At 44.6% G+C, this 27581-nt stretch overlaps 1 pseudogene; it reads right to left on the bottom strand.

Annotated features, from left to right (window-relative positions):
- Window positions 1-9689: 9689 nt before the first annotated feature.
- LOC147727566 (arf-GAP with coiled-coil, ANK repeat and PH domain-containing protein 2 pseudogene) lies at window positions 9690-12050 on the bottom strand (annotated as a pseudogene).
- Between the last annotated feature and the right edge of the window lie 15531 nt (window positions 12051-27581).

Genomic DNA, 27581 nt, shown 5'->3' with positions numbered 1-27581 from the left:
CATAGAGTAAGGAGCAGGGACACAATAAGCTGCAGATGATGTATATACTAAAGAGCAGACAGACCCCCCAGGGACGCACCACCCGCCAGGATTTCCGCACATAACTCCCCATACCATTCCAATTCACATTCAACTCAGGTGGACAAGCCAGTCTACAAATGCCATAGCAAAGCGAAAGCAAACCAAAAAACATAGGCATCGTTAGGATGACTAAAAACCCCCCATGTGCACTGGACAACCCTCCCTCCCCACTTCCAACTCCCAACCCCCCCAACTGCCCCCCCCGTCTTCCCCAACAACCCCCCCTCCCCCAGTCCCCTCCCTCAACTGGGACTGACTCAACGACCCCAATCCCATCCCTTCTCACCCCCCCAAGAACCCTGCAAACCCAATGTCCCAGTCCGGTCCTTATCGGACAAGCCTGCGGAAAGTCAAACAAGTGGACGTCCAGCCACTACGCACCTCCCCGTTCCCCCCTCCCCCCCAGTCCCCCAAACCTGTAGCTCCATGATAGCGATGACGATCTCCCCCCGGAGTTCACTTAAGCTGTCAGTGCCACCACCATCGTCGCAGGATCATCAGCCCTTTCTTGCGTTGCGGCGCCAGACTCCACCAGGGCCGCAGGAGAGTCCGGTCGTGTCGAAGAAGCAGATGACTGACGGCCAGGAATCGTCTGCCATCCGTCCCTGGTGACACGGCTCCGGCGGGGCGTGTGCGTACCATCTTCCGTGGCGGTGATCCCCAGGACCCCACACGTGTCCTGAAGAGAGCGCAACTGGTGCAAAGTGCCATTCCACCTAAAAATGAGCCGGAAAGGATGTCCCCAAGAGTATTGAGTTCCATGCTCCCTGAGAAAGTCAGTCGCAATTTTAAAAGCTTTGCACTTCTGCAGGGTTGTTGCGGCCAGGTCCTGGTACAGAGCTACCCGGTGGCCCCGGAACTCCAGGGCGGGTCTTCTCCGAGCCTCCCGTAGTATCCGCTCCTTCAGGGGGTAGTCAGGCAGGAAGGCCAAGATGTCAGGAGGGGGCGCCGAAGTCCGGCGCTGCAGGCCTACTCGGTGCGCCCTGTCAATCCGGATAGGAAAGTCAGCCGGCTCCCCCAGCACCTCTCGGAACAGTTCCCCAAGGTATGCGGCCACATCGTCCCCTTCCTCTCGGGACGGAACTCCCCGGACGCGGATGTTGTTCCTCCGGGAACGATTTTCCAGGTCCTCCGTGTGCGATTGCAAGTCAAGGTGTTGTTCCCGGAGTCGGATGACCTCCTGCTGCAACTGTGTGATTTCTTCGTCCCTGGCATGGCCCGCTTCTTGCACAGTGGATACTCTGTCACCCAGACCGTCCACTTCCCTCCGTATTTCGCGGACCTCACCTGCGACCTCCTGCTTGAGCGTCTGAAAGTCTTCCCTCAATGTGCTGAAAAGGGACTCCAGGAAGGATCTTGTAACCGGTGGTTCTCCACCACTCGCTCCCTGGGATCCACTCGGGTGGGGTGGGGATGGCTGTCCCCGGTCCTGCCTCGCACTGCCCCGGCTCAGCATCTCCGGCAGCGTGCGGTCACCCTTCCGGGACCCTCTGTTGCTCGACATGCCTGCCTCCGAGGTGTTCCTCTTGGAAAGTCAATAGTCTAACCTCTTTTGCGGCTTAGGAACCGAGCCAGTGGTCTCCGGCGCCGTCTCACCAGTGACCTGTGGGACCGAACCGCCCCTCTGGACACCAATCAGCCCGGCGCTGCTCTCCGGCCTCGGGTTCGGCGTCACCAGTGCTCCTGCGGGGTCTCCCTCTGAGCTAGGCCACACCAGGCCCTCAGGGATCATGTGGAGGTCGTAGTAATGTCCGGCCCCCTCGTTGTCTTGCAGCCCGACCCAAAACTCCGCCAGAGGTCCTCCCAAAGTAAGGGACCGTCCCAGTGCTATACCAGTGTCACACCGGGGGCCAGGCGCAATGGCGGCAAGAGCTCTGCGTCTCAGCTTCCCAGTTCCCGATCCCACGTGGCGCCAGGGGTCATCGGCCGCACCTCTCCCCTCCAGCGACCCCCAGCAGTCCGACTCACCGCAGGGTCCCCCGTCAACTCAGGGGATCGGCTCCGTGTTCCGTAGTCCCGATCGCTGGGGTGGGGGCCCACCGCCGTGCAGCGTCTCCAAGGCCCGGGGTGCAGGCCAAAGCCACGGCCCTGCGTAGTGCGAGGCTCCAAGTCCGGCACCGCTCCTTCCTCCCCACCGCGCCAGCCGGTCCACACTCCGATGGGCCACGCAGGACCAGTCAGGTCCGTCCAGGTCCGGCCGGCAGAGCCCACAGCTCCACCCGATCCACCTAGGGCCCGCCCAAGCAGGCGAGGCCTGGGGCCCAGGCCCGAGCCCCGGCCTTGCGTGAAGTCCGCCACCGGCCCGGTGGCGTAGTCTCTATCGTTCCGGGCCAGGCAGCTCAGGCCTCCGGCACCTGCAGCAATGCGGAGCGTAGGGATCCAGGGTCGGCAAGCCGGGCGAGTGAGCCCGCTACGGTTACCCAGATCGGCGTCCAAGTCCGGGCAGGGTCCACCTCCTCATCAGGCCGTGTGCCAGGCCTCGTCCGCACTCCACAGCGGCGCCACGTCCGGAGCCAGCCCAGCTCCCCGGGAGGCGTCAGCGGCCCCGCAGCAGCCGTCCCGAAGTCACACGCCCCCGCTCCGTAAAGTGCAGTGACCCGGGGGGAGAATCAGCTCGTTTACAGTAGGTTCAGGGTCCCGGGATGGCGGAGCTCACTTAGAGTGCGACCACTCAGCCCGCCATCCTGGCCACGCCCCGTTTTGGGATCTTTAGCCTTAGATTTGCCCCTCGAGCTAGTATGTTTAGACTTGACTTCTGTGCTCAAGTAAGATGAAGATTTTGTCTTAACTGGTGTATTAGGAACAGGCTTGACACCTTCTCTGACCACCCCGGCCCCCCCAGAGACACCCGCTTTGTTAATTCCTGCTTACTTTTTTCGCCCTTGGCCGCCTTTGGCACCCCCTCTGGACGTATTAGGGGAATTAACGGTATTGGGAGTATTTATAGTAAGGGAGCTCTGTGAGATAACCTCAGTAGAAGGAGTGCAATCAGAAGGAATATGATTAATTTCCGTTTGAATCACACCCCCCACAAACGTAAGGCATGCTAAGTCCCCCTTACCAATTTCAGAAACCGCAGACCCCTCCACTGTAGCAGTCAACCCAGAACGCTGTAACTGACCTTGTACTTCTTCCTTACAGCAGGGGACTTTTTTTGTGCACTGAAAGTTCTCCGCATTTACTGAGCCCTGAAAAAGGGGGACCAAGATTCTCAGCTTTCTGCCTCTCCTCAGCTCCAGCGCGGCTGAGCAAACCCTCAATCCAGGCTCAGAATAGACCCCACACTCCTGGGGCAGGGTGTCGGGCAGCAGCTCCAAGCGCAGGTTGGGAAACTTTGCAACAGTGCAGAAACTCTCACAGCTGATCAAAGAGCTCTGGACTACACAGTCATCAGGAAACAGCCCACAGAGACCGCAGAGCCCCGTTTGGGATCCCCCGATACCTTCAAGCTCCAGTCGGCGTCCTCCGCCCTCATTCGAAATCCATGGAAGGAGAAAGAGGACTTCGCGAGAATGTACATCGCTGAGGGTAGAATACCTCATCTCCCTGCCGATAATCCAATTGCTACCGGAAGAAATTGAAAATCTCAGGCAAGTTCTACACAAACAAGTGCCCCCAGAAGGCCGCTATATTTAGAGGGTCGGTTCTTTATCTACTTGCTCATTTGCACGGCGGGGAACAATCCTACCGGGAGCTCAGTCCAGAGCACCGCGGCCAGCTAGCTAGCTGCCGCCATGTTTTTCCCCACCCCTCAAGGTCTACCCACTCCACCGATACAGTATTGTGTGCTTTATGTTCCAATCTTGTATAGAAATTAGTAGAGATAGTTATATTAATAAATACATAGTTTTATATAACTACTGTGTGGTTCTCCTTTCATTTAATCATTCAGGAGGTGATATTCTGATAAAACAAGCTGCTTTATATCCCTTCAAGATTAAGCCTGAAGGCTGCTCTCCACAGCTACAACTAGGTTAACTTTCTAAAGGTTATCTTTGGACTTATACATCATATGGGTCGTGTGGCCTGGTACAAGGTGCCCAATTTAACTAGCAGATAAACAGACAAATCTGTTGGATTGGCATCCCAGAGGTACCAGTAGCATTTTGTTGAGTTGACATTTTAATCGCTGATAGTCAATTTAAGCTCCCTTCAGTGACCATAGGTTATAATGGAGAAATAATCTGTTTTGGCTTCAGAAAAAGGAACATCTTTAAAAACAGGAACTGCTAAAATGATTTGGGCTTTGACTAGACACATTCAGTCTCATTCTAAAGTTAATGCCAAAAATGTAAAAAAATAGTGCAAATGATTTTTCATCCAAGTTTTGCGCTGTGGGCCCATTACTTTATGGTACCTTGTAAATATTGTACATGTGAAACTGTTTATAAGTGGTATTACAACGTAAAAGATCTTTTGCAAAAAATGTTTTTGTGCATTATTTCTCGTTAAGTGCACTGAGGAGGTACCTTGGGGATATTGTATAGGAAATACTGTGCAGCATGGTTAAATCAACAGCGGGTTGGGCCCTTCCATCATTGTGCTCTCATGGCCTACATCCCTGTACCTTTGTATTTCAACTTCCCAGTTCATTCACCTTTGTGTTCTCTTGGTCCTTAGTCACACAGCTCTCCCTCAAACCACACACCCCTCTTTCCCTCATTGCTCTGTGAACACACCACCACCCTGCTTGTTACTACACACGTGCACCTTAATGTCCTACACACATATCTGACTCCACTCTGTCACATGCATACATCTCACCCTCGTTGACACATACACTCACACCTTATATACTCTTTCACAGACACTGCTTCACAAACTACTCTTGCAGTCAAGTGCATGTTCTTCAGCTTCTTAATGTCCCCTTGCTTTTCAACACATGATAATTCCATGGGTACTGCCAAATGAGCACACCCCTCTCTATCGTGTGTTCTCAACACACAAACGCGAACAAATAAATACTGACATATGCACACACCCCCTCCATAAAGGTGCATTCACACTCCTCTCCAATCAGTGACACACGCTCAGCCTATTTCAAGCACTGCCACTCACACAAATATATGTGCCTTACACACAAATACCCCTCACTATCACATATGCATGCATTCCCGCCAATATCACAAGACATACATACCTTCTCCCCCTCATTGGTGCATCAATTCACACTTTCAAGGACACTCAGGGGGCATATTACCAAGCAATAGCGATAATTATCGCTATTGCTTGGTTAGAGACAAAAATTTACCGCAGAGCTGCGGCGATTTTTATCGCAGATAAACCTTGGTATTACCAAGGTTTATCGCAAATGCGATAAAAATCGGCCGCAATGCATGAATATTGCTGAAAAGTCAGCGATATTCATGCATTACCGAGCTAATGCTCTTAGCCATGTTATCCACCTCCCATTAGATAACATGGCTAAGAACTGCTCAGGGCAGGTATTAGCTTTTGGAGATATTCGCGATTAGCGCGAATATCTCCAAAAGTTGGTAATAGGAGAAAGCGATGTTAGCGACTGTTTCAAGTCGCTAACATTTTGGCACGCCCACTTTGCATGTCATTAGTGATAAATATCATTGACATGCAAAGTGGGGCCCAAGATGGTCGCTATCTCCTACTAGCTGTCGCTAACTGGTGTTAGCGACAGCTAGGTAATAGGGAGATAATTTTATCTCCGCTTTCTTGGCTTTTAAAGCCAAAAAAGCGGGGATAAACCCCCTTGATAATATGCCCCTCAGTCTTTGTCATACCTCTCTTCTCCGTTTAACCCCTTTAACCCCGTAGTCTTTCTTGATTTAAACCACAGAGGCTGCAGTGCAGGGGTTTTAACCTTCTAATATTTAAGGAGAGGTGAAAAAACTCTAGGAGACAGGCACGCTAAGAAAGACAGTTGGAACTCTCAGAACTCGAAAGGGGTTCAAATCCTACCAGCAGTGGCAGACCTTGCGTCCATACTACTTTCATTCATTCATCAAACACTGTGGCAAGGAAACATCAAGTCAGTCAATGCATTTTTCCACGTTATTAGGCTGGCACTACTCTGAGAGAAGAGATAACCATAAGGGTGCGAGAAGTAGAATAGGGACCATGGTTACCCCTTGCACCACTGAATGATGTTTGTGCTTTTTATCAGTTCTAATATTGCTACATTTAGGAAGAACTGCTGAGTATTATAGCAACCCACTGGTAATGTGAATAATGATTTTTTATGTTCACAGTTCAGCATTCTTATTGTTCCCTGCCTCAGGAAGATTGTGCTTTCTCCCTCTGACCAGTTCCTGCATTTTCTTTATGTTGACAGGGCCAGTGCTTTCATAAAATGGCACTATAAGAATGGAGCTTCTGGGTGGCGGAGCCAAATTACTGATAGAAGGAAGGATGCAATTTTACATTATAAGTGGAGGGCCTTAGCTCAAAAACTTTCCTTAGGGCCTCATTTACAAAATGTTGATGCATAGCAAGTATTCCTGCAGTGCTGCTATGAGTCGAAATAAAAGGGCAGAAATGCATTGTATCTACAAGATGCTGCACATTCCTGTCCCTCTCTCTGGCGCTAGTGCACAAACAGCAGCCATACACCAACTTAGACACCCTGACACCATGGTGGAAGGGTGCCTGCGTTGTAGGGATGATTGTTTATGTGCAAGAAGGGACACCTCCCTGCATATAAAAAATCATTAAAGGCGAGTTGGTCCTCTATGTTTGCTGCGGAATGCAACACACATAGAAAGAGCAACAAACGAGGAGAAACAAAAGTATTTCTCCTCTTTGTGCCACTTATGCTCCACCCCTGGGGAGTCATAGGATTCTGACGCATTCCCAGGTTTACAACATTTTGTCAATCTGTGAATGTGTCAGGTTCCATGATGTTGCTTGGGAACACCAGCAGCAGCACCCATGAAACGCCCTTTTCACTCAGAGTAATGAGTAAAATGGTCCCATATTTACAAGGTCATGAAAAGTCATGCAGGGTGACTTTATACAGCCTTGTAAATATGGGCAGGCACTCTGCACCACTCGTGCTTCTAAAATAGCGGTGCACTGGCACCACAATGGGCTTATAAATGAGGCCCTATATTTCCTGGAGTTAGTGCTAAAAAATCCTTGTATCCTTCCTGCATTCAGCTCTGTGATGCCCACTTAGCTTGGCCACCGTGTACACGGCGCGTAATCCTACATGTACATGTGCACAAAGGTGTTTGCGGCAGTAGGGTTTTTTGTGTGAGTGGATGCATTCTGAATACCACATTTGGCTTGATCATAGGTTCTTCAGATACAATTTTTTTTAACCCCTTCGCTGCAGCGGCTATTCCGCAGCAGCGCTAAGGGGGTGGGGCGGCCTTGTGGCGGCTCCATACTGTGACGGAACCGCCCTGTCACGGCTCGCGGGTGAGCTGTGCTTGTGACGGAACGGTTCCGTCACGAACCCGCCCGCCCATTAAAGCGTCAGCGCAAGCGCAAAATCAGCGCTGCGCAGGCGCGGCGAGCGGGCCGTGACGGAACCGTTCCGTCACAAGCACAGCTCACCCGTGGCTTGTGACGGAGCGGTTCCGTCACAAGCATGGGAGGGGTTAAATAAAACTGTGACGAATATTCTTTACTTGCAAAGCTTTCTTTCCTAAAAGGGAAGACACATGATTAAGATTTCAATGTAGAATCCACAAGACACTGCAAACATAGGGGCTCCTTTAAAAGGCCGTTGCGCCACTGGTGCGTCACTTTTTTTAACACACCAGCGGCACAGTGTGCCTGCCCATATATACAAGCCACGCAAAGTTACCCACTGTGATTTTTCATGACCTTGTAAATATGAGTTCCTTTCACACATTACTCCGGATGAAAGGGGCATTCCATGGGTGTTGTTGTTGATGTTCCAACGCAACATCCATGCAACTTGACATATTCCTAGATTTACAATGTTTTGAAAAGCTGGGAATGCGTCAGAATCCTTGGACTCACTAGGGAAGGGGTAAGAGTGGTGCAAGAGGAGAAATACTTTTATTTCTCCTCGTTCTTTTCTCTTTCTATGCATGCTGTATTCTACAGCATGCATAGACAGAGGACATGTCATCACTGATTGTTTTTGGGCTTCCTGCACAAAAACAATCATCCCCACAATGCAGGCATCCCTGAAAAATGACACAAGGGTGCCTGCGCTGGCACATGGCAGCCAATTGTGTGCCAGCGTAGGGGAAAGCACACGCATGCATTGCATTGTTGTCAACACAATGCATCCATATGCTTTGTAAATTATGCAGCTCTGCGCAGCAAAATGGCTTGCGGCGCGACGCTGCATCATTTTCTTGTAAATGAGGGGCATATTGACCACCCCCAAATTCATGCAGTGAATTAACTATGCCTAAGTGCTTTAAAAGTGTAGAAATCAACAGGAAACTCGCCACTCTTTGCGAATCGTATACCACTTAAAGGCTCATAATTACCAGTTTGAACTTAATAAATTAATATTATTTTTGGAAATTCATTTTTCAAAACAAAAAGTTTTTATTTATTTCGGTCTCTTCAAGAAGTAAACTATTTACATACATTTGTTTGCATAACATTTCCCTTCGAGTTGGAAGAACATTGCTATACCTTTTTAAAAATGGTAAAAATCTGTTCTAATTTATTTACATTTTTTTGTGTAATACTTGACTTGCATTAATGGGCGAACAAAATTACATTGGTTCGAAGAAAGGCTGTTGCTACTAGAGATGCTTCAAGAGAAGGTGAATGGAGTGCAATGTTTTTGGAAAAATCGAGTATGTTACAATAATCCCACTGTGTGAGCACTGTACAGATGAACTAGAATCTATGTGCACCTGATAAGTGACTCAATTGAATTTGCACTATTTGGATATACATGCACCTGGCAATTTCTTGATTTGGTTCCAAGTATTACATTCATTATATCCAAGTAAGGTGCTAGCAAGGATTCTGAAAACCTCGTACTTTGCATACCGTTCAGAATATTAAAGAATTTAAAAAATGGGTAAATAAATTCATAAACGAGAATGCTACATGGTGCCCATTTAACCATGTGCCAAATGTATCTTTTAAAACTGATACCTCTATTATTGAAGCTACGAAAATGAAATGGCAAGCTAGTCATTGTTGACTAGGATATGAAAACTACAATTAGATATTCAAAAGCTGCCGTCTAGAATAACAGTATAAACAATTTTAGAACATGCACTGGTGTGTGTTTTACATGGAAAACAGACGCCAGAATTGACATATACTACATAGCATGGCATCTGCTTCACTTAGGATTTACAATGAGAAGACTTCAAATCTGTGTATCCTTCCGCTGAGGTACCACAAGGTGAAATATATGGACAGTAGGAACATGTGGTAACTTGATATATTTAAACCAAGGAGCACTTTGCTAGACTGGCTGCTGAGGTATCCATATTTCTGGTGCCCTGTGGTGTCTTTCTGTATATAAAGGACCCTATATTCATGGTGTCAATCAAATGCTGTTGGAGGTTCCAGACTGTTCGGTTCTTAAACTAATGTTCCCAAGTCAGGCAATGAGCCAGGGACCAGGCACTTTACTCAGGAAGCACCAGGTGTGGGTGAGGACAAGGGTGCACTTTTCTCCTCTACATCTTTGAAAACTTTGGTGTATCCGACATCTGGAAACGGTTTAATTTCTCAGGATTATTGGATGCCATGTGTGAAAAATCACGGATTACGTCCTGGTAGGTCTCGTCACCTGGCTGTCCATACAGTCCTTCAGATTTCTGCATCTCCTCATTCATTCTTGCCACTCGCAACAGGGTTACAATATCAGCATTTGCAGCTTCAAGTGCAATAGTCAAGGGGCATTTTCCTTCTTCATCTTTGGTGTGCTGATTTGCCCCACGCTTCAGAAATAAGCAGACTTGCCCGGTGTGCCCTAAAACAGTTGCGTGATGCAGGGGTCCTCTGCCATGCAGGTCCATGTGATTAACATTGGCACCATTCTGCAGCAGGAACTCACAAGTGACCAAAGAGCCCCCATGCACAGCCTGAATGAGGGGTGTTGCGTTGTTGTCCTCGGCATTCACCCAGTTAACATCTGCGCCATGTGCCAATGCTTCTGCCATATCAGGAAGGCTTCTCTCATGCGCAGCTCGATAAAGGTACAGCCCTGGATGAAACTTTTTCGAATCCTGAAATACTGAAGAATCTCGCTTCTCGACTTCTAGGACTGGTTGATGCAAACTTTTTGAGGATACAAAAGAGGCAAGAAGTTCTCGAATGCCTTCTGAACTGAAGTGCAATACACTGGCATTGCTTTTCACTGAACTTCTGGCAGATGTTGAGAAGTGATCCTGTGATGTCAGGGACTTCTCAGAACTGCTGAGGTCTTCGTTCTTGCACTGGGAATAAGGCCTTTCCTGTCCATCAGGAGGGTGTGAAGCAACGCAGTCCTGGTTCACAAACCTCTTTTCCATGTACTTTGCTCTGATATATGCCTCCTTTTCCACTCTTGGACTTTCATTGTCGGGCTTCTTTACTCCAAGGGTTTTCAATTTAGCTTCATATATTCGATTAATAACTTGATTTCCCAGTTCACACATCAGCTTTAGTACTTCAGGCTCCCATGTATCTAACGTTAATGACCTTACTTTTGAAATGTGCACACCAAGGCTCCTGTGTATCTCAGAACACTCAATGCACAGGATGATTCCAAGGTTGATGCTGGCCCATTGCGGATCCGCCAGACCACAATCGCAGCAGACCGAGTTTCCAGCGATACACTGGATCCGCTGTAAGGCACTTTCACCTTTAACTGATTTTTCTTGCACATTGCTGCCAGAGTCCAGACTTCCTGTGGAAGGTGGAGATTTCTTATCCAGCTTCTCCGTCTCATCACTCTTTTCTCTATATGCTGCAGCAATGCCGGTTTGGACAGCTTTAATCCATGCCTGTCGCAGCTTTTCTGAGTCAGCCTGTAGCATGCGGCTCTTTGTTGGTGTGACTACTTCAAAGCAGAAACGTCTTTCTATGTCTTCAAAGTGTTTAACTGTGCAGAGCCGTAAATCTTCAAAAACCACTGTGGGGTTATCCTTCATTTTTTTCTGATATACCAGTTGGTTGTTTTGTATTGAGAACCAGCGCCTGTTCCAAGCTTTAAAGGCATTAGAGGCCCTTTTAAAGAGATATCCTTCCACCACAATGCCATTAGCAGTATCAACATTGTATTGAAGTCCGAGATCATCGTTGGTGAAATCCTCCTGCTGAATAGTGGAGTGTTTTTGTTCCATGTCCCTCTTCTGCTTTGCTGCATGCACATCAAGCCGATCCAGCTGTGAACCAAGCTCTTCCATGTGCGGTTCAAGTTCACTGAAGAGATCGTAGCCCTGGTGGAAGAAGCCGAGATGTGCCTTCATGAAGGACAACATCGATTTTAAAATTTCAGACCTCCGCCTTGACTGAAGAACATTGATTTGAAGGACGTTGTCCAAAGCTATGTGCTGGAAGCACTTTCTTTTTGCGATTAAGATGTTTGTTGCCTCCTCCACCTCGTGCAGTTTTGTTCTTTGAACTTGGGCATGTTTAACTAAAGCGTTTTCTTTTTCTTTACTGACCTTATCAAACTGCTTCTTTGCATCTTTGAATTTTGGAAGATCGTCCTGAATAAATATCTGGTGCTGTGTTTGAATGGATCTCTGAGCTTCGTCAAACAGGATTGTGTGATAATTGATCATTTCTTGGAGGCAGTCGGAAAACTTGGTCAAGCTAGACTCAATCACCACATCCTTGCTCGAATACTGTGCCAGGTCCCGCATGCCATTCATAAATTGCTTGTTGGCAGCACAAAAGGCCTTGCCTGCATCAATCATGCCACTACATAGCTTAACAAGCTTATCAAGTTTCACTTCCAGTCCCGTCACATCACCTTCAACCTCCTTCAAAGCGGCTCTGAAACGGGGAGAGTCCTTCAAGCACTCCTCGAAATCAACGGCCCCCTTCATGCTGTCGCCTTGGCCCCTCCCGGGCGATCAAGGTGAGGGCAGGAATAAGGAGGCAGCAGCAAGATGAGGGGGTCTGAGCACAGCAGTTGAAGTCTGTTACTCTTCAGCCTGCCTCACCGCTGCGCAGCTCTCAGCCCTCGGCGCTTCCTCCACTTCTGAGCACGGTCCCTGCTGGCAGACACTCCAGTCTCCTAGATACGCACATAGACATAGACAACAGACAACAATGCAAGAGTCTGAGCGTCATAGACACAAAATATAGAATCAGATTGTGGTCCTCAGCAGGGTTCCACCAATGTATTTGCATTATCAGCAACAAGGCAATTTATCATTGGAGGTAGTGGTCTTTAATAATTTTTCTGTACATAGGCAAACCTGTTTTTTTCATTGTCTGGTCACAAAGGTCCATTTTAAAGGAAGGTTTCTGCAAGCACAAACACTCCTGCTCCCCAGAGTCTTTGCCAATAAGGGATACCTGTCTGCTAAACTATTATACTATTGAACGTGTTACAGATTATTTAACACCTCACAGATGCCTTAATTAGGACTGTGGATTCTGTAAAACAAGATGTTTATAATGTCCGAAAATCAATAGATCAAAACAGCTCTTGATTGACAGTTTTTACTTTAGGGACATGTATTTTTTTCTTTCACACTTGCTCCATCCGGGGGCCTTGGAAAGAGAAACCATTAAGAGTAAGTGAGGTCTGCAGTCAGCAGGTATGGGTCCATGGCCACGTTTTGTACATGAGGAACAGCAGTATAGACTAATACATCACCAGAGAACATCACATTAAATTCAAAGGAACACATAAGCACACATCTTAATTTTATCCAGGCCCAGCTCCAGGAATTTTTATTAGGGTGGGCCAAGTGTGCATTCGGGTGGGCCACGGCGGGCCAGATTTGTCACTTATATGTCTAGCCAGGCCTGCTTCAGGGCCCTCCTTTATCTCTCCTAAGTCTTACAAGGAAGGGCCAGTAAAGCTCATTATTTTCCTTTCAAATCTCTTTCTAAATGTTCTCACTCTCAAAAAGTTTTCTTTTTCATGTAATGTCCCCTTGATGAAAAGAGAATGTTTCTGGTGTTAGAGTATCAGGCAAGTGACACTTCTCGGGCTCTCCCTCATGACCTCCTCCTTGGATCCCTTCACTGCCACCCTCCTCCAGCGCCCCTCATCTCTCCGTAGCCCCCCCTATTGATCTCTTCCTCAGATTCCCGCACTGCCACTGTCCACCAGCGGCCCTCATCTCTCCGTAGCACCCTATTGACCTCCTCCTCAGACTTCCTCACTAAAACCCTCTTCCAGTGCCCCTCATCTCTCCGTAGCCACTCTCTCTTATGCATTTCATTTGTTGTATATCTCTACTCATATTAGTGTAGGGTGTCACAGTACTTTACATCACACACACATTATACAGAGACAAACGATCAGGCAAATATGTAAATCAGTCTACAGGGAATGTCACAAAAGCCAATGAAGATTACAAGGTGTAGGAATCACATGTCATTCTAAAAGAAACATATTTATGAAGCATGCCATTAGTATGGCGGGAGAGGTAAAGTTACAATGATTTGTACTCGACTTCTATCAGTGTATGGTGAGACCAATTACTTGCTTATATCCCTAAAGATGCCAGATTCATAAGGAGATGACTGTTATACACCCTTGTTCAAAACTGCAGTTATTTAGTACTCCCCACCATGAACACAATATTTGGTTTTTAAACAAAGAGTATAAACAAGACACAATGTCAACAATGTCAAAAGACAAAAATAAAATTTTTCACATCATGAGTTACTCTGTCAAACATTTATTGTATATATACATTGTTAAAATTTCATTGTTACACAGTATAAAAATACATCATTAAATACATTTGAATAAACACAGTTAAAAACAAAGATATCGGAGCAGACCGACGAAGAGACGCCAGAATAGACTGCCAGGACGAAGGAGCAGGGAGGCCGATTGCTAATTAAAAGCCACGAACTCTGATATCCACAAAAGGGACTGAGAATCAGAACATTCAAGGAACTGCAACAAGCAGAAATACTTCTTTGGGTCATTGAAGAAACCCAAATACGAAAAATACGGTGGCTCCTCCTGGTAGTCAAAGACAAAGCATACCAAGTGTAAATAGAAGGTGAAATACCAAAGAGAAACTGCTATTAAGCCCATAATTAAGATGGCAACAAGATTTTGAACAGAAAACGCTGTCCGGTGGTGAACTTATTCCACTGGTTTTAAGAATCTGTCCTGAAGAAGGTACAAATCCAAGAAACCGAAACGCCGCGTCGACCTGTGATTCTTTGTTTTTAACTGTGTTTATTCAAATGTATTTAATGATGTATTTTTATACTGTGTAACAATGAAATTTTAACAATGTATATATACAATAAATGTTTGACAGAGTAACTCATGGTGTGAAAAATTTTATTTTTATCTTTTGACATTGTTGACATTGTGTCTTGTTTATACTCTTTGTTTAAAAACCAAATATTGTGTTCATGGTGGGGAGTACTAAATAACTGCAGTTTTGAACAAGGGTGTATAACAGTCATCTCCTTATGAATCTGGCATCTTTAGGGATATAAGCAAGTAATTGGTCTCACCATACACTGATAGAAGTCGAGTACAAATCATTGTAACTTTACCTCTCCCGCCATACTAATGGCATGCTTCATAAATATGTTTCTTTTAGAATGAAATGTTCACCCTAGAACTTAAGAACCAGGTGTGAAATTCAGTCTAAGACTGTTCTCTCGAGGGGACACCCCTGTCTTTTAAGATTCATTATCCCCCCAGTCCCCTATTAGCCTGTGCGGGGTCCTCCTTTACTTTTTAACTTAACCGGAATCACATGTCATCCATACTGGTGGGCAGTATATTTTAAGAGCGTCTGGAGAAGCACAATGTAGTAATGGATCTCTTAGTTAAATGTAAGAAAATGAACTAGAGATCCAATTAGCATATTGTAAATTAAAGTTAGGGGTTTTATTTGAGAAGGAGAGAGAAAACCCACGACTACACATGTCGAGGTCTGAGGCAATATTCCACGGAACGTAATCATTCCAGAACACATCAAATGAGAATAAGAACTTAACACATAAAACATTCTTTAAAGATATAGTGTCATCAAATATGAATATTACTTACATACTACACATCCCCCATTTTATATTGGAAAATGAAAAACACTATACAAACCAATAATACAGCAAATAAAGAAAAACAAATAATCAAAATGTAAAATGTAAAATGCAAATCATAACAACAATCAATAGATATTGATGGAGCAAGGATTCGCATGTAATTTGACTTGCTTGTTATCAGCCCTCTCGACATAACGTTAATTTATTGATCAACATGTTTGTTTTATTAACATCGCATTTCACATAAAGATTTGGGTATCCAGAAGAAGCTTGCATATGTTTTTCTACTAACGATAATCTGCTTGCACTAAAAAGGCTGCTGCTACGTGGGATTTTCTACTGCGCATGCGTCTGTGATACTCATGTGACATGATGTATCTTTCGCTTGGAGGGAAACTTTCGCTTCTGCGCACTAGAATTAAAATGGCTTCTTTGTATAACCGCATGCATGAAGCTTGCACTGCTGCTTTTGCTAAGATGTTCATTCTGCCAAATTTCTAATGCAATAGTCCAAATAAAATAATGGGAATAAAGTAGAGACAAGTGGTATACAGTGCATTCATTTATTTCTCTGTTCTAAAATTGTTTCTTTTCTATTCCTGCATGTATCGTATTTTGGGCCTGGGATGTGCTGTAACTCCATCTTGAAAACCCACACTACACAAGTGCTGAAATTCACCCACGTCTACAAGCTATGGCATTGAACCACTACCAACATCTGAAGGAACTGTGAAAATCGTGAGAAGCTAACCCTTTTCCTCTGTCAGAGGAAGCTATAATATACAAAGTTATTACAATGTATTTACTAATAGAACATTCATTGTCGGGTGGAATAAAGATGTCATGAGAAAAATAAAATGATGGGCGGGAACGTTAATTTAAATATGAGATGCAGAAAGTTTCTTTTGCTATGGTGTGATGACCTCTCCTCATTCCTTGTCCAATCAAAATTGGGGATCCTTACACTTGTAACATTGAGGGGTGGTACACTGACCTGAAAATAGTATACTAGGGTAGGCTTAGCTAGTTCATTTGTCCGACTTGTCCGAATAGCTGACCTGTCACTGACCTAACGCACTCAATAGGTGATCAAGAGCAGAAGATTCGCTGACCCAATCGGGATCAGGGAAGCTGAGGTGCTGGAGAAGCACTTTGTCGGTGAATTCGATACCCCAATCAGGGTTCTGGCTGTTAGCTGCAGAGAGGGAGTAGCGCAGGCATTGCAACTGAATTGCGGGTGCCGGTCTTAACCTTTCGTGGTCCTGTCCTGATCCAAATCTGGTTTTCCCTGTCCTGATTCTGATCTGCACCTGCTGGCCTACTGGCAACTGCAACTTTTGGGGATTTCTGTCCTTAACTGACCCGTGGCCAGGGTTGGTCTTCACGCCATTCTAGGTAAATATAAATCTGTGTGGGTTTGTCATTGTATTTTTGTTCCTACTCTTTACCCTCCATAACGTGAAGCTTTGATTACATATATATATATATATATATATATATATATATATATATATATATATATATATATATATATATATATATATGTTCCTTTTCTTACCTTCCCTTTGATAAATGCTCAAATCGTTGTGATTACATAGCATGTTTCCTTTTCTTACCTTCACTTATTGCTAAATGTTTAGTATAATATATCTTTTGCATAGTTATACATTAACCCCTTCGCTGCGGCGGCAATTCCGCTGCAGCGCTAGGGGGAAGGGGGGGGGCGAGCGGCGCTCAAATGCTCATGACGGAGCGGTTCCGTCATGGCCCCGCCCGTTCAATGGAACGTCCAGCGCAGGCGCGGAATTCGCGCCGCGCAGGCGCGCCGAGCGGACCATGGCGGAACCGCACCGTCATGAGCACAGCTCAACCGATACTCGTGACGGAGCGGTTCCGTCACGAGCATGGAAGGAGTTAATTCTGATTTTCATTATTGAGACTCATTTGGTGTTTAATTTTTGGATCATGATCATTTAACACATTTAGATAAAGAGTTTAAACTTCCAGAGTCTGTGGGTATTATATGAGTGCAAATGCAAGTTTTTTTCCTATTATGCTAACTCCCTGACCCAATAGTTTATGGGTACCAGCAACAAGGATTGGTAAGTCAATGGTATAGGACCTAGTAAATAAAATAGTCTGGTAGTAGAGCGAAGGTTACCTGGTTAAGTTATAGGTTATTGATTATGGGCCTAGGTGAGTATGGTAAATTATAGTCGGGTGACCTGCGCGCTCTATCAGTATATTCTTTTGGTAGGAGCATGATGGTTAGGGTTTAGTTAGGATAGGTAGTAATAGTTATGTATTGATTATTGATTATTGATCGATCAAATCTGTTTTCACATTGATTATATTGATGCTAATTTGAATTTATTGTATTAACCAAAAATTGTTCGTACCTGTTATATGTTTTGGCTGGAATCCCCGGGGGCAGAATAGCAGGTGGTAAATGGAAGCCACACTGCAGTGAGGTCACTTACCTAGAGGAAATTAGTGCATGGTTAGGTAGAACCAGAAGCACTATTTAGGGTTTTTCTGTGTGAGTGTGTGAATAAATGACAGCAAAGAGTTCGCTAGCAAAACTTTTTTGTGTGATATCACCTAGAAAGGGTCACACGGAAGGAGTAGCAGGTTCGTCTGAGCTTGATTGAGGGCAAAGGGGTTCGCTGGTGAAACTTTGGCCTTAGTATATCCCAGAGTGGATAAGTCTGAAGGAGTAGCAGGTTCTCTGATGCTTGCGTGAAGGGTAGACGGAAGGGATCTATTCGTAGTATATAAAGAGTAAGCGGAAGGGATTTACTCGTAGTGAATGAAATGTAACTTTCCTTTGAATTAATCACTCAGGTACAGTGGCAAATGTTTTTACATTGTTAAACAATAAAATTCTGCAATAGAAGTAAAAGAAATTAAGTTTTAGTATTACCTTGCAAAGGAGGGAGTCAGTCGCGGAACTGCGCTGACGTCACTCAGAGCCGCGCAGGTATTGGTTGAGACAGAGGGTGTGTAGCTGAGGTAATAATTGTAAAGGAGGGGTGAGCACAAGAGCAGGAGAACCAGTTTCATGAGAAAAGCCGCATAATCATTGGCTATTGGTATTTGAAACGACATTGTTGATTGGTTAAAGAAAAATAAGAAACGCACTGGAATTGGAAGCACTTGAGGTAAACAATTGAGTGTAACAGAAAATTTCAAAATCCGGTAAAAATATATGTGGCATATAGGTCCACTTGACAGAAACAGACCTGATGGGAAATATTTAGGGTTTGCAAGAGAACAGCAAATAAGAGGAAGACCCTTTAAAATGTACGGAGAAAAGAGAAAAATGTCATTTATTAAAAGAATAAAGAAATATTTCAAAAAAGATAAAGTAATTATAACAAGAGAAGGGATTATTATTCCACCTGCAAATACTTCCGCATCATACATGATGTTAGAAAGGGGCTATCACACTTGTGTGTGGTTAGAAAACTGGATGGAGTACACAAAAGATGATGGTGTTTTAGCATTTCCAGAAAATGGTACATTTAATGGCAGGATTTTGCATACTCTGAGAACTCGCATGAATGAATTAGATCCTAGACCAAGGTTAACACAGTACGAGGCATTGGAGAAATGCGAAACTGAGGCTTTTCAACGAGATAGACCTAGAAGTAATGGTTATTGGAGTAGATTTCATCCTCAATTTCCAAAAGATACAAGAGAAAAATTAATGAAACAATGGAGAAAGTCCATGTTAGTGGAATGACTATATCCTGTATTAACTTTAGAAGAGCCTACTGGAAGTAAAAGGACTGAGAAAATAAACCTATAATGACTAGTGGTGAGTCAGATGATGACTATTTGGAGGATTTATTAATGAAAAATCCACCCCCTTATAATGAGGAACCAAGTACAGTAAAACCAAATGCTCCCTTTCTGAAACCGCCTTTGGTTCCGAAAGTGATACATGACACTTCATTAGAAAAGGTATTACAAGACAGGGAAAGAGAAGCATTAAATAAACAGAGAAGTGAGTTGATTCAGAAAATTTCCCAATTGAATACAAGTCCCGAAGCCCTGACAATTCCAGTAACTATTGGCCCAGTTGTTCCTTTGTACGGAGACAAACAAACTAGTCCTAAAACTCCAGTTTTGACTACACTGGTAGTACAGCCAAGAACAGAACCCTTAATAATAGACGATCAAGCAAGTGAATGTGAGTCAGTAATATCCTTGATGGATTTGCCAATAAGAGAACCAGGGAGTAGCTTGAACAGAAAAAACCCTCCTCTAAATTCGAGAGAAGTACAAATGGAGACATCCTCAGGTACGAGAAGTACCACAGTAGTAACCCCAGAAGAAATAGAGAGATGGACACGAGAAATAGAGAAACCAAAGTCACAGCCAAAGCTATGGATATATTTAAATTAAGAGTTGAATTAGAGAAAATGATGGCTGGAAATGTGGGATTGGACAGATTAAATACATTCAGTGAAGATGAATTATTATTTATATGTAAAAGCATTATTAGAAACACAAAAGTGTTTCATGCTAAATTAATGGACACAACAGCTAGCATTGGAATTGACATTGGCAAATCTAAAGTATTACAGAAACCATATTGCGTTGAATTTTCTGACAAAGATCTAGAAAACATGAATGTGTCAGGTAAAAAGGTACAAATCAAGGAGCTAATGACATTATTGCAGAAATGGGGTGAATTAGAAAAATGGAAAACTAGATGGGCAAAGAAAAAGGAAGTGGTTCGATCAAAACAACTTGCTTCTGAATATGTATTAAAAGAGACAGAAAAAGTGGGAAAATGATGTCCTATGAGAGAGGTACCAGGTGGAGGTTATGTACAGGTCCCATGGTCCCGACAGGATATTTTATTATTTACAAATGATATCCCAAAACTTCGGGAGAAACCTGTAGAATGGTACAGACAAGTCGAGAGATTTGTGAAAGTTTCAAAATGTCTTTTAAAAGATTTAGATGGATTATTTGACATAGTGGTTTCTGTAGATTTGTGGACTGAATGTAAAATTGCTGTTGATTGGCCTAGTGGCGAGTACCCTAGAGACCCAAAGACACGGGCCCCTTCGGAAGAAGTTATGAAGAAGTACAACCAGGCAATACTCTACCTAAAAGGGAAGGTGCCTGCAAAAGAGAGAGATTGTCTAGAATAGATAGAAATACTCGAACAACAAGAGAGAAAGGGTAAATCAGATTACTCTGACACCCCTTGGAATAATTTATCAAAAACAACTAGAGAGTATCTCCAACTATAATACAAATAGAACACAAAAAGGTAGAAGGAGTGAGACAACCTATCATCACCACCACCACCAGTAAGTGTACTAAACAAACATTGACTGTGTCAAAGTCAAGGTTGTGTATTCACAGTGAGGAAAAAGGAACCCTCAGGCACCCACACGGGGTAGGTAGCCAATTGTCCTCATCGGGTTCCAGTTTTTAGTATGTGCAATGATGCAGAACATTAAGTGCAAATTAAAATGAGTATAGACCACTCCCTCAACCAAAACGTTTAATAGAGGGTTGATTCGAACTCAGTTAAAAACAAAGTGAAAAAATCGGACACTTGAGGGTTATGTAAATTTGAACCCAATGTCCTAAAAAACGGTCGACATGTTTCAGCTTATGAGTCGTATTCGACTCGGCATTCCCTAGACAGAACAGAAGTACACAACATTGTCACTCTAGACCAATGCCCAGACACCATACCTCAACAAAAACAAGAAGTGCATCCTCAAAAATCAATCATGAACACTAAATGGGATCAATGGGACAATCAGCTAACACAGACACCACACCACTCATCAAGTGAACAAGGGTCCATAATGTACCACAAGCATGCACATGCACAATCCTGACAAGTGACAGGTTAAAAATAGGAGGACAAACCACCAAAGTGCACTCAAAACAACCTGGTAACAAGAAGACACCTTGATGCATGTGACAGACACACGGACATTACGGATGTGGTGTTGGATAGGTCTCACCCCCCCCTTGTTGATTCCCCGGTACGTAAGTTGGCCATGTACAGGAATGCACACTACACCTGCAACACACATCTGAATGTATCACACAGCAACAACTACCCACACACAACGTCATGCAAATAGAACATGACACACACATAGCAGCTGTCAGTAGAAAGAGCCAACACAGGCCAAACACTGCATACATCCACCACAAAAGCACAACAGATGCACATGCCAATCCATCACATTGAAAACTCAGCTGGACATCAGGGGGATGCACAGCAATCAAGTACAAGGCAACATACTCGGACAACATTGCATGCACAACAAGCAGTGTGTGCACACCAACCAAACCACTAGCACACACATCTGAGTGCCACACCATGAACTCCCACAACACAAATCATCACAGCACACAGAGAACATCACACTCAGGAAGGGTAGCAGTACCTCAGCAAACAGACATACAGCTTAGCCATCACCCACAGATGCACAACTCAGGACACCCAGGTGCAAACAGCATGACCAGAGGACTGTGCTGCCAAAACACATGCACTGCTTATGAGCAACCATGACAGAAAACTAGTATAAGAAAATAACACATAACTAATTGGGAAACTGTCCTGCGTGGCACATTGGCCCTGTACACAGTTCAGCATCACAAAGCATAGTGTAACAAATGAAGTGGCTGGGAGGCTCACACACTGGCAAGCCATGGGGTGGAAGACATTAGATTGAAGTGGTGTGTCCATCAGTAGAGGACAGGTGAGGAGTGTACTGTACACAAACACATAGAGTAGTCACTCACGATGTGTAGGCCTCAGAAGCACCTATAGGGGATGGCAAGACTCCACATAAAACATACCATACTAGAGCCAAAAAAGGGTCAAGTGACAGTATGCGTGAGATAACCCACAAATAATGTAAGTGTGGCTGAGCAGGTCTGCACAGTGAGCACAAACAGTTACAAGACACATGGCTGATCACCAAAACACAACACAGACTTGGCAGTCACACACTCTGCATACTCACCACTGGCAGCAACAACAAGTAGGTGTTCCCCAGGAGTGCAAGAACACACTGACACACTGCACGTGGCCAACCTACAACTCCTACATGTACACACAATCTGAAGCGCATGGCAGACAATTGAAACAAACAGGCACTCATCTTCTGGGTCATACATGTGTGCAGTTGGCATTGTAGGGACACACACACATCAACACTACTGACAATGTCAGCCCATTCACATGGTATGACCAATCAAGTTCACATATCCGAATATACCCATGTGACTAGAAAGACAGGCCATCACAAGATGAACACACATCAACACTGCTGTACACATATCAAGAAAGATCAAATAGATATTTTGGACCCTGGGCACCCCACAAGTAATAGTAAAACACAAAAAATTGAAGAAGAGTCTGAGGGAAATTTAAAGACCTGCCCAGTTCGTATCCCCCTAACTGTAATCCTAACAACAAAAAGAACCGGGGTTCTATAATGGAGCTTCAAGGACTCCGAGCTGCTGCAAAACTCCTACATAAGTGAGTTAGGCACTAATAGAGCTATATAAGTCTCTATATCAGAATGTGTGCCAGGACAAACCTGTCGAAGGACCTACTAAGATTGCTGGTAAGACCCGTACAGAGATGTGTTGGATTCCCATCAAATAGGTATGTAGATCAAGTGTTCTCATTTGGTCATCCAAAAATGGGGTGGTATGTCTCTTGATCAATGAGACCCATCCATCGCCCTTACTCAATTGGGTCGCACCATCAATCGCTAAGGTACCCATGAACAAATGATAAATATGGGATCGAGTGCAGTGCAAAAATCAAAAGATGTGTGAGTTAAAAACAAGGGGTAAAAGGATCAATAGGTGAAAAAATCTAATGTAATTTGTCCTTTCCCTCAAACAAACAAGAACAATGCAGAGGAAGCAGTCTAAACATATAACTGCATTTACAAGGCCAACATGTTTCAGCCGGTAGGGACAAGATCCCATGGCTTTCTTCAGGGCCAGAGTTCTAAGCATTAGCTACTGCATACATAAAGTGAACGTAACGACAATCTGTAAAGGATATACATAAATAGTCCAAAATCGTGTTCCTCTGTACCAAACGGTGTCTCTTACATCTGTTAACAAGAAACAAGAAATAAATTGTAGTAAGTCCTATCAAAACAGGAAAGACCTGGCACTGGCTTCTACTAAGTAAGCCAATTTATTTTACTAATGTTACTCACCTGAATAGTACAGGGAGTGTACCTCACCTCTCCTGGAACCCAGCTCAGGAAAAAGGAGGCCCAGCTCTGTGAAGGCAAGGAAGGGGTAATGAACGGAAGGGTGGACAGTACTACTCTATTTCTCCCTCCAATACATAATATAGCCCCTTTAACAGTCAGGCTTCACAGAGCCACAAAAAATCCTAAGGGTGGAATAAGTCACAGAGCCCATAAAAGTCCCAGGTTCCCAAGATCCATCGCTTAATGTAAAAAGCTTTCCTCTAAATCCGTCATGTTGTTCATCCAGGATTGGATGAACTGCAACCACCTCAAACTCAACCCGGACAAGACGGAGTTAGTCTTGACCAGAGGTGGTTGCAGCCCCTGGTCCCCCTCTCACTGGCCCTCCTCACTTGGTGTTCCCCCGCTCCCAGTTCCCAAGGTCAAGACCCTCGGCATCTCCCTGGATCCTTCACTTTCCGTTCACTCCCAGGTCAGCTCAGTTGTTTCCTCCTGTTTCTTTTCCCTTCGAGTCATCAGGAAGATTTCTCGTTTTTTTTCTCTACCCGCCCTAAAGATTATAGTGATGGCCATGGTGCTCTCGCGCCTTGATTATGGGAACATCATTTATAATGGCGCTCCAGCTTACGCCATTCGCCGTCTGCAGCTAGTGCAGAATCAGGCTGCCCGCCTGATTCATGGCCTGCCTAAATACCATCGAGCCACTCCCTTACTGCAGGCCTTGCACTGGTTGCCGGTGAAAGAGCGCGCCCTGTTTAAACTTGGTTGCACCACCTTCCAGGCTAAAACAGGCACCGCCCCGGAATTCATCTGTTCTGCCATCACCCCCTACATACCTGGACGAGAGCTTAGGTCCATTCATCAGGCTCTGTTAACTATCCCCCGCTTCAGCAAGAAAAAGACTGGTGATACGAAATTTGCAGTGCTTGCTCCTGCATTTTGGAACTCCCTCCCCTCGGAACTCCGCATGTCATCTTCCTATATGGAGTTCCGGAAGGGTCTCAAAACTTTTCTCTTCTCTCGAGCCTACAATGCTTAATCCCCCTCTGCTCCTGCCAGCCTCTCACAATCCAACAGCGCCATGAAACCGCATGGTAAAAGTGCGCTATAGAAATGTTTTTAAATTCAATTAAATTCAAATATGAGTGTCCTCAATAGGATGGAGCTAAACTGTAGCAGGTTTAGATCTGGGCTAGCAAAAGTTTGACAGACCAAGCCTGGTCTCATAGCCCAGAAACATAGGTGAACCAGTCTATGCCACCCCAAAAGAAAAAAGGCCAAAAATAAATCCTAATGAGCCACTAACCTGTCCGGCGTTGTCTCATTGCAGGACCCGAGCTTCGTGGGAGGCAAAAATGGCTGCCCACAGGAAGCTTATAAAGGAGATAGGGGCGGAGTATCACCTACTCTCGCGGGATTCGTTTGAACTACAGAGTGATGTCACAATCCACTGTGTTGTAGTTCACCCAAGAACTACAAGATGACATCATTACGGCCATCTTTGTAGTTTAAATTAGGTCAAAAATAAAGGTGCTTTATTTAACCATAGCGCAAGTGTTTGCAAGCGCGAAATAGTCGACCGAGCTGATGTCTATTTATAAAGATCCATCAAAGTGGTCTCTGATAATGATCCCCAAATGAACCCAAAGAAAGGTAGCCAATGGTGGGATGGGGGGACGAAGAGGAGGGGGGTTGAATCATCCGCCCCTCACTTCAAAGACTGAAGTGGTAGAGGGCTGTCAAAACAGTACAATATCGTGCTGTGCCTGCCATATCAGAATAATGATGTTGCTTGTTAGTTCAAACTCACATATAGGCAAACAGTGTGCCAAGGGTACATCTGTAGAGAGCCCTAAAGGACCAAAGTGAAGGTGGGTGAAATAACAAGCAACATCATTATTCTGATATGGCAGGCACAGCACGATATTGTACTGTTTTGACAGCCCTCTACCACTTCAGTCTTTGAAGTGAGGGGCGGATGATTCAGCCCCCCTCCTCTTCGTCCCCCCTTCCCACCATTGGCTACCTTTCTTTGGGTTCATTTGGGGATCATTATCAGAGACCACTTTGATGGATCTTTATAAATAGACATCAGCTCGGTCGACTATTTCGCGCTTGCAAACACTTGCGCTATGGTTAAATAAAGCACCTTTATTTTTGACCTAATTTAAACTACAAAGATGGCCGGAATGATGTCATCTTGTAGTTCTTGGGTGAACTACAACACAGTGGATTGTGACATCACTCTGTAGTTCAATCGAATCCCGCGAGAGTACGTGATACTCCGCCCCTATCTCCTTTATAAGCTTCCTGTGGGCAGCCATTTTTGCCTCCCACGAAGCTCGGGTCCTGCAATGAGACAACGCCGGACAGGTTAGTGGCTCATTAGGATTTATTTTTGGCCTTTTTTCTTTTGGGGTGGCATAGACTGGCTCACCTATGTTTCTGGGATATGAGACCAGGCTTGGTCTGTCAAACTTTTGCTAGCCCAGATCTAAACCTGCTACAGTTTAGCTCCATCCTATTGAGGACACTCATATTTAGAGGAAAGCTTTTTACATTAAGTGATGGATCTTGGGAACCTGGGACTTTTATGGGCTCTGTGACTTATTCCACCCTTAGGATTTTTTGTGGCTCTGTGAAGCCTGACTGTTATAGGGGCTATATTATGTATTGGAGGGAGAGATAGAGTAGTACTGTCTACCCTTCCGTTCATTACCCCTTCCTTGCCTTCACAGAGCGGGGCCTCCTTTTTCCTGAGCTGGGTTCCAGGAGAGGTGAGGTACACTCCCTGTACTATTCAGGTGAGTAACATTAGTAAAATAAATTGGCTTACTTAGTAGAAGCCAGTGCCAGGTCTTTCCTGTTTTGATAGGACTTACTAAAATGTATTTCTTGTTTCTTGTTAACAGATGTAAGAGACACCGTTTGGTACAGAGGAACACGATTTTGGACTATTTATGTATATCCTTTACAGATTGTCGTTACGTTCACTTTATGTATGCAGTAGCTAATGCTTAGAACTCTGGCCCTGAAGAAAGCCAGGGGATCTTGTCCCTACCGGCTGAAACATGTTGGCCTTGTAAATGCAGTTATATGTTTAGACTGCTTCCTCTGCATTGTTCTTGTTTGTTTGAGGGAAAGAACAAATTACATTAGAGTTTTTCGCCTATTGATCCTTTTACCCCTTGTGTTTAACTCACACATCTTTTGATTTTTGCACTGCACTCGATCCCATATTTATCATTTGTTCATGGGTACCTTAGCGATTGATGGTGCGACCCAATTGAGTAAGGGCGATGGATGGGTCTCATTGATCAAGAGACATACCACCCCATTTTTGGATGACCAAATGAGAACACTTGATCTACATACCTATTTGATGGGAATCCAACACATCTCTGTACGGGTCTTACCAACAATCTCAGTAGGTCCTTCAACAGGTTTGTCCTGGCACACATTCTGATATAGAGACTTATATAGCTCTATTAGTGCCTAACTCACTTATGTAGGAGTTTTGCAGCAGCTCGGAGTACTTGAAGCTCCGTTATAGACCCCCAGTTCTTTTTGTTGTTAGCACCCCACAAGTAACTCTGAGGATATAATGCACCTCTGTTGTAGTATTGCATTATAACATGACATGTGTACAATTTAGCAAACATGACCTTATGATGAGTATGATAACAGTAGATCATCACAAACACTCATCATTGTACCCATAAGCCTCCGAGTCAAGAAGAACTCAAGTGCCTTTCAGTACTGGCAAACTCAGAAAAAGTAAAACAAGCAATTTACAGTGTTAAAGTGGCATACAAAGCATTTGTCACAAGCAACCATACCCATACAGAAAACAATTTATTTAGCAAGGATACTGACAAAGCAGACAACAGGAGTAACTGTCTTTATTCCATATCACCCAGATAGGCATCAAAAGTAGACAACAGCATGACCATTGGCCAGTCCATAGTTCAAAGTAGGTACATGTGTGCATGAGAACCTGCACAGGGAATGGTCATCCAAAGTGACAAACAGCAAGGCCAGTGGCCAGTTCATAGTTCAAAGTAAGAACATGTGTGCATGAGAACCTGCACTGGAAATGGCCATCCAAACTGACAAACAGCAAGGCCAGTGGCCAGTCCA

This window comes from Lissotriton vulgaris, chromosome 3_1 (assembly GCF_964263255.1).
Source record: "Lissotriton vulgaris chromosome 3_1, aLisVul1.2, whole genome shotgun sequence".
Classification (NCBI taxonomy): Eukaryota; Metazoa; Chordata; class Amphibia; order Caudata; family Salamandridae; genus Lissotriton; species Lissotriton vulgaris.
This window is presented reverse-complemented; position numbering and strand designations above follow the sequence as displayed.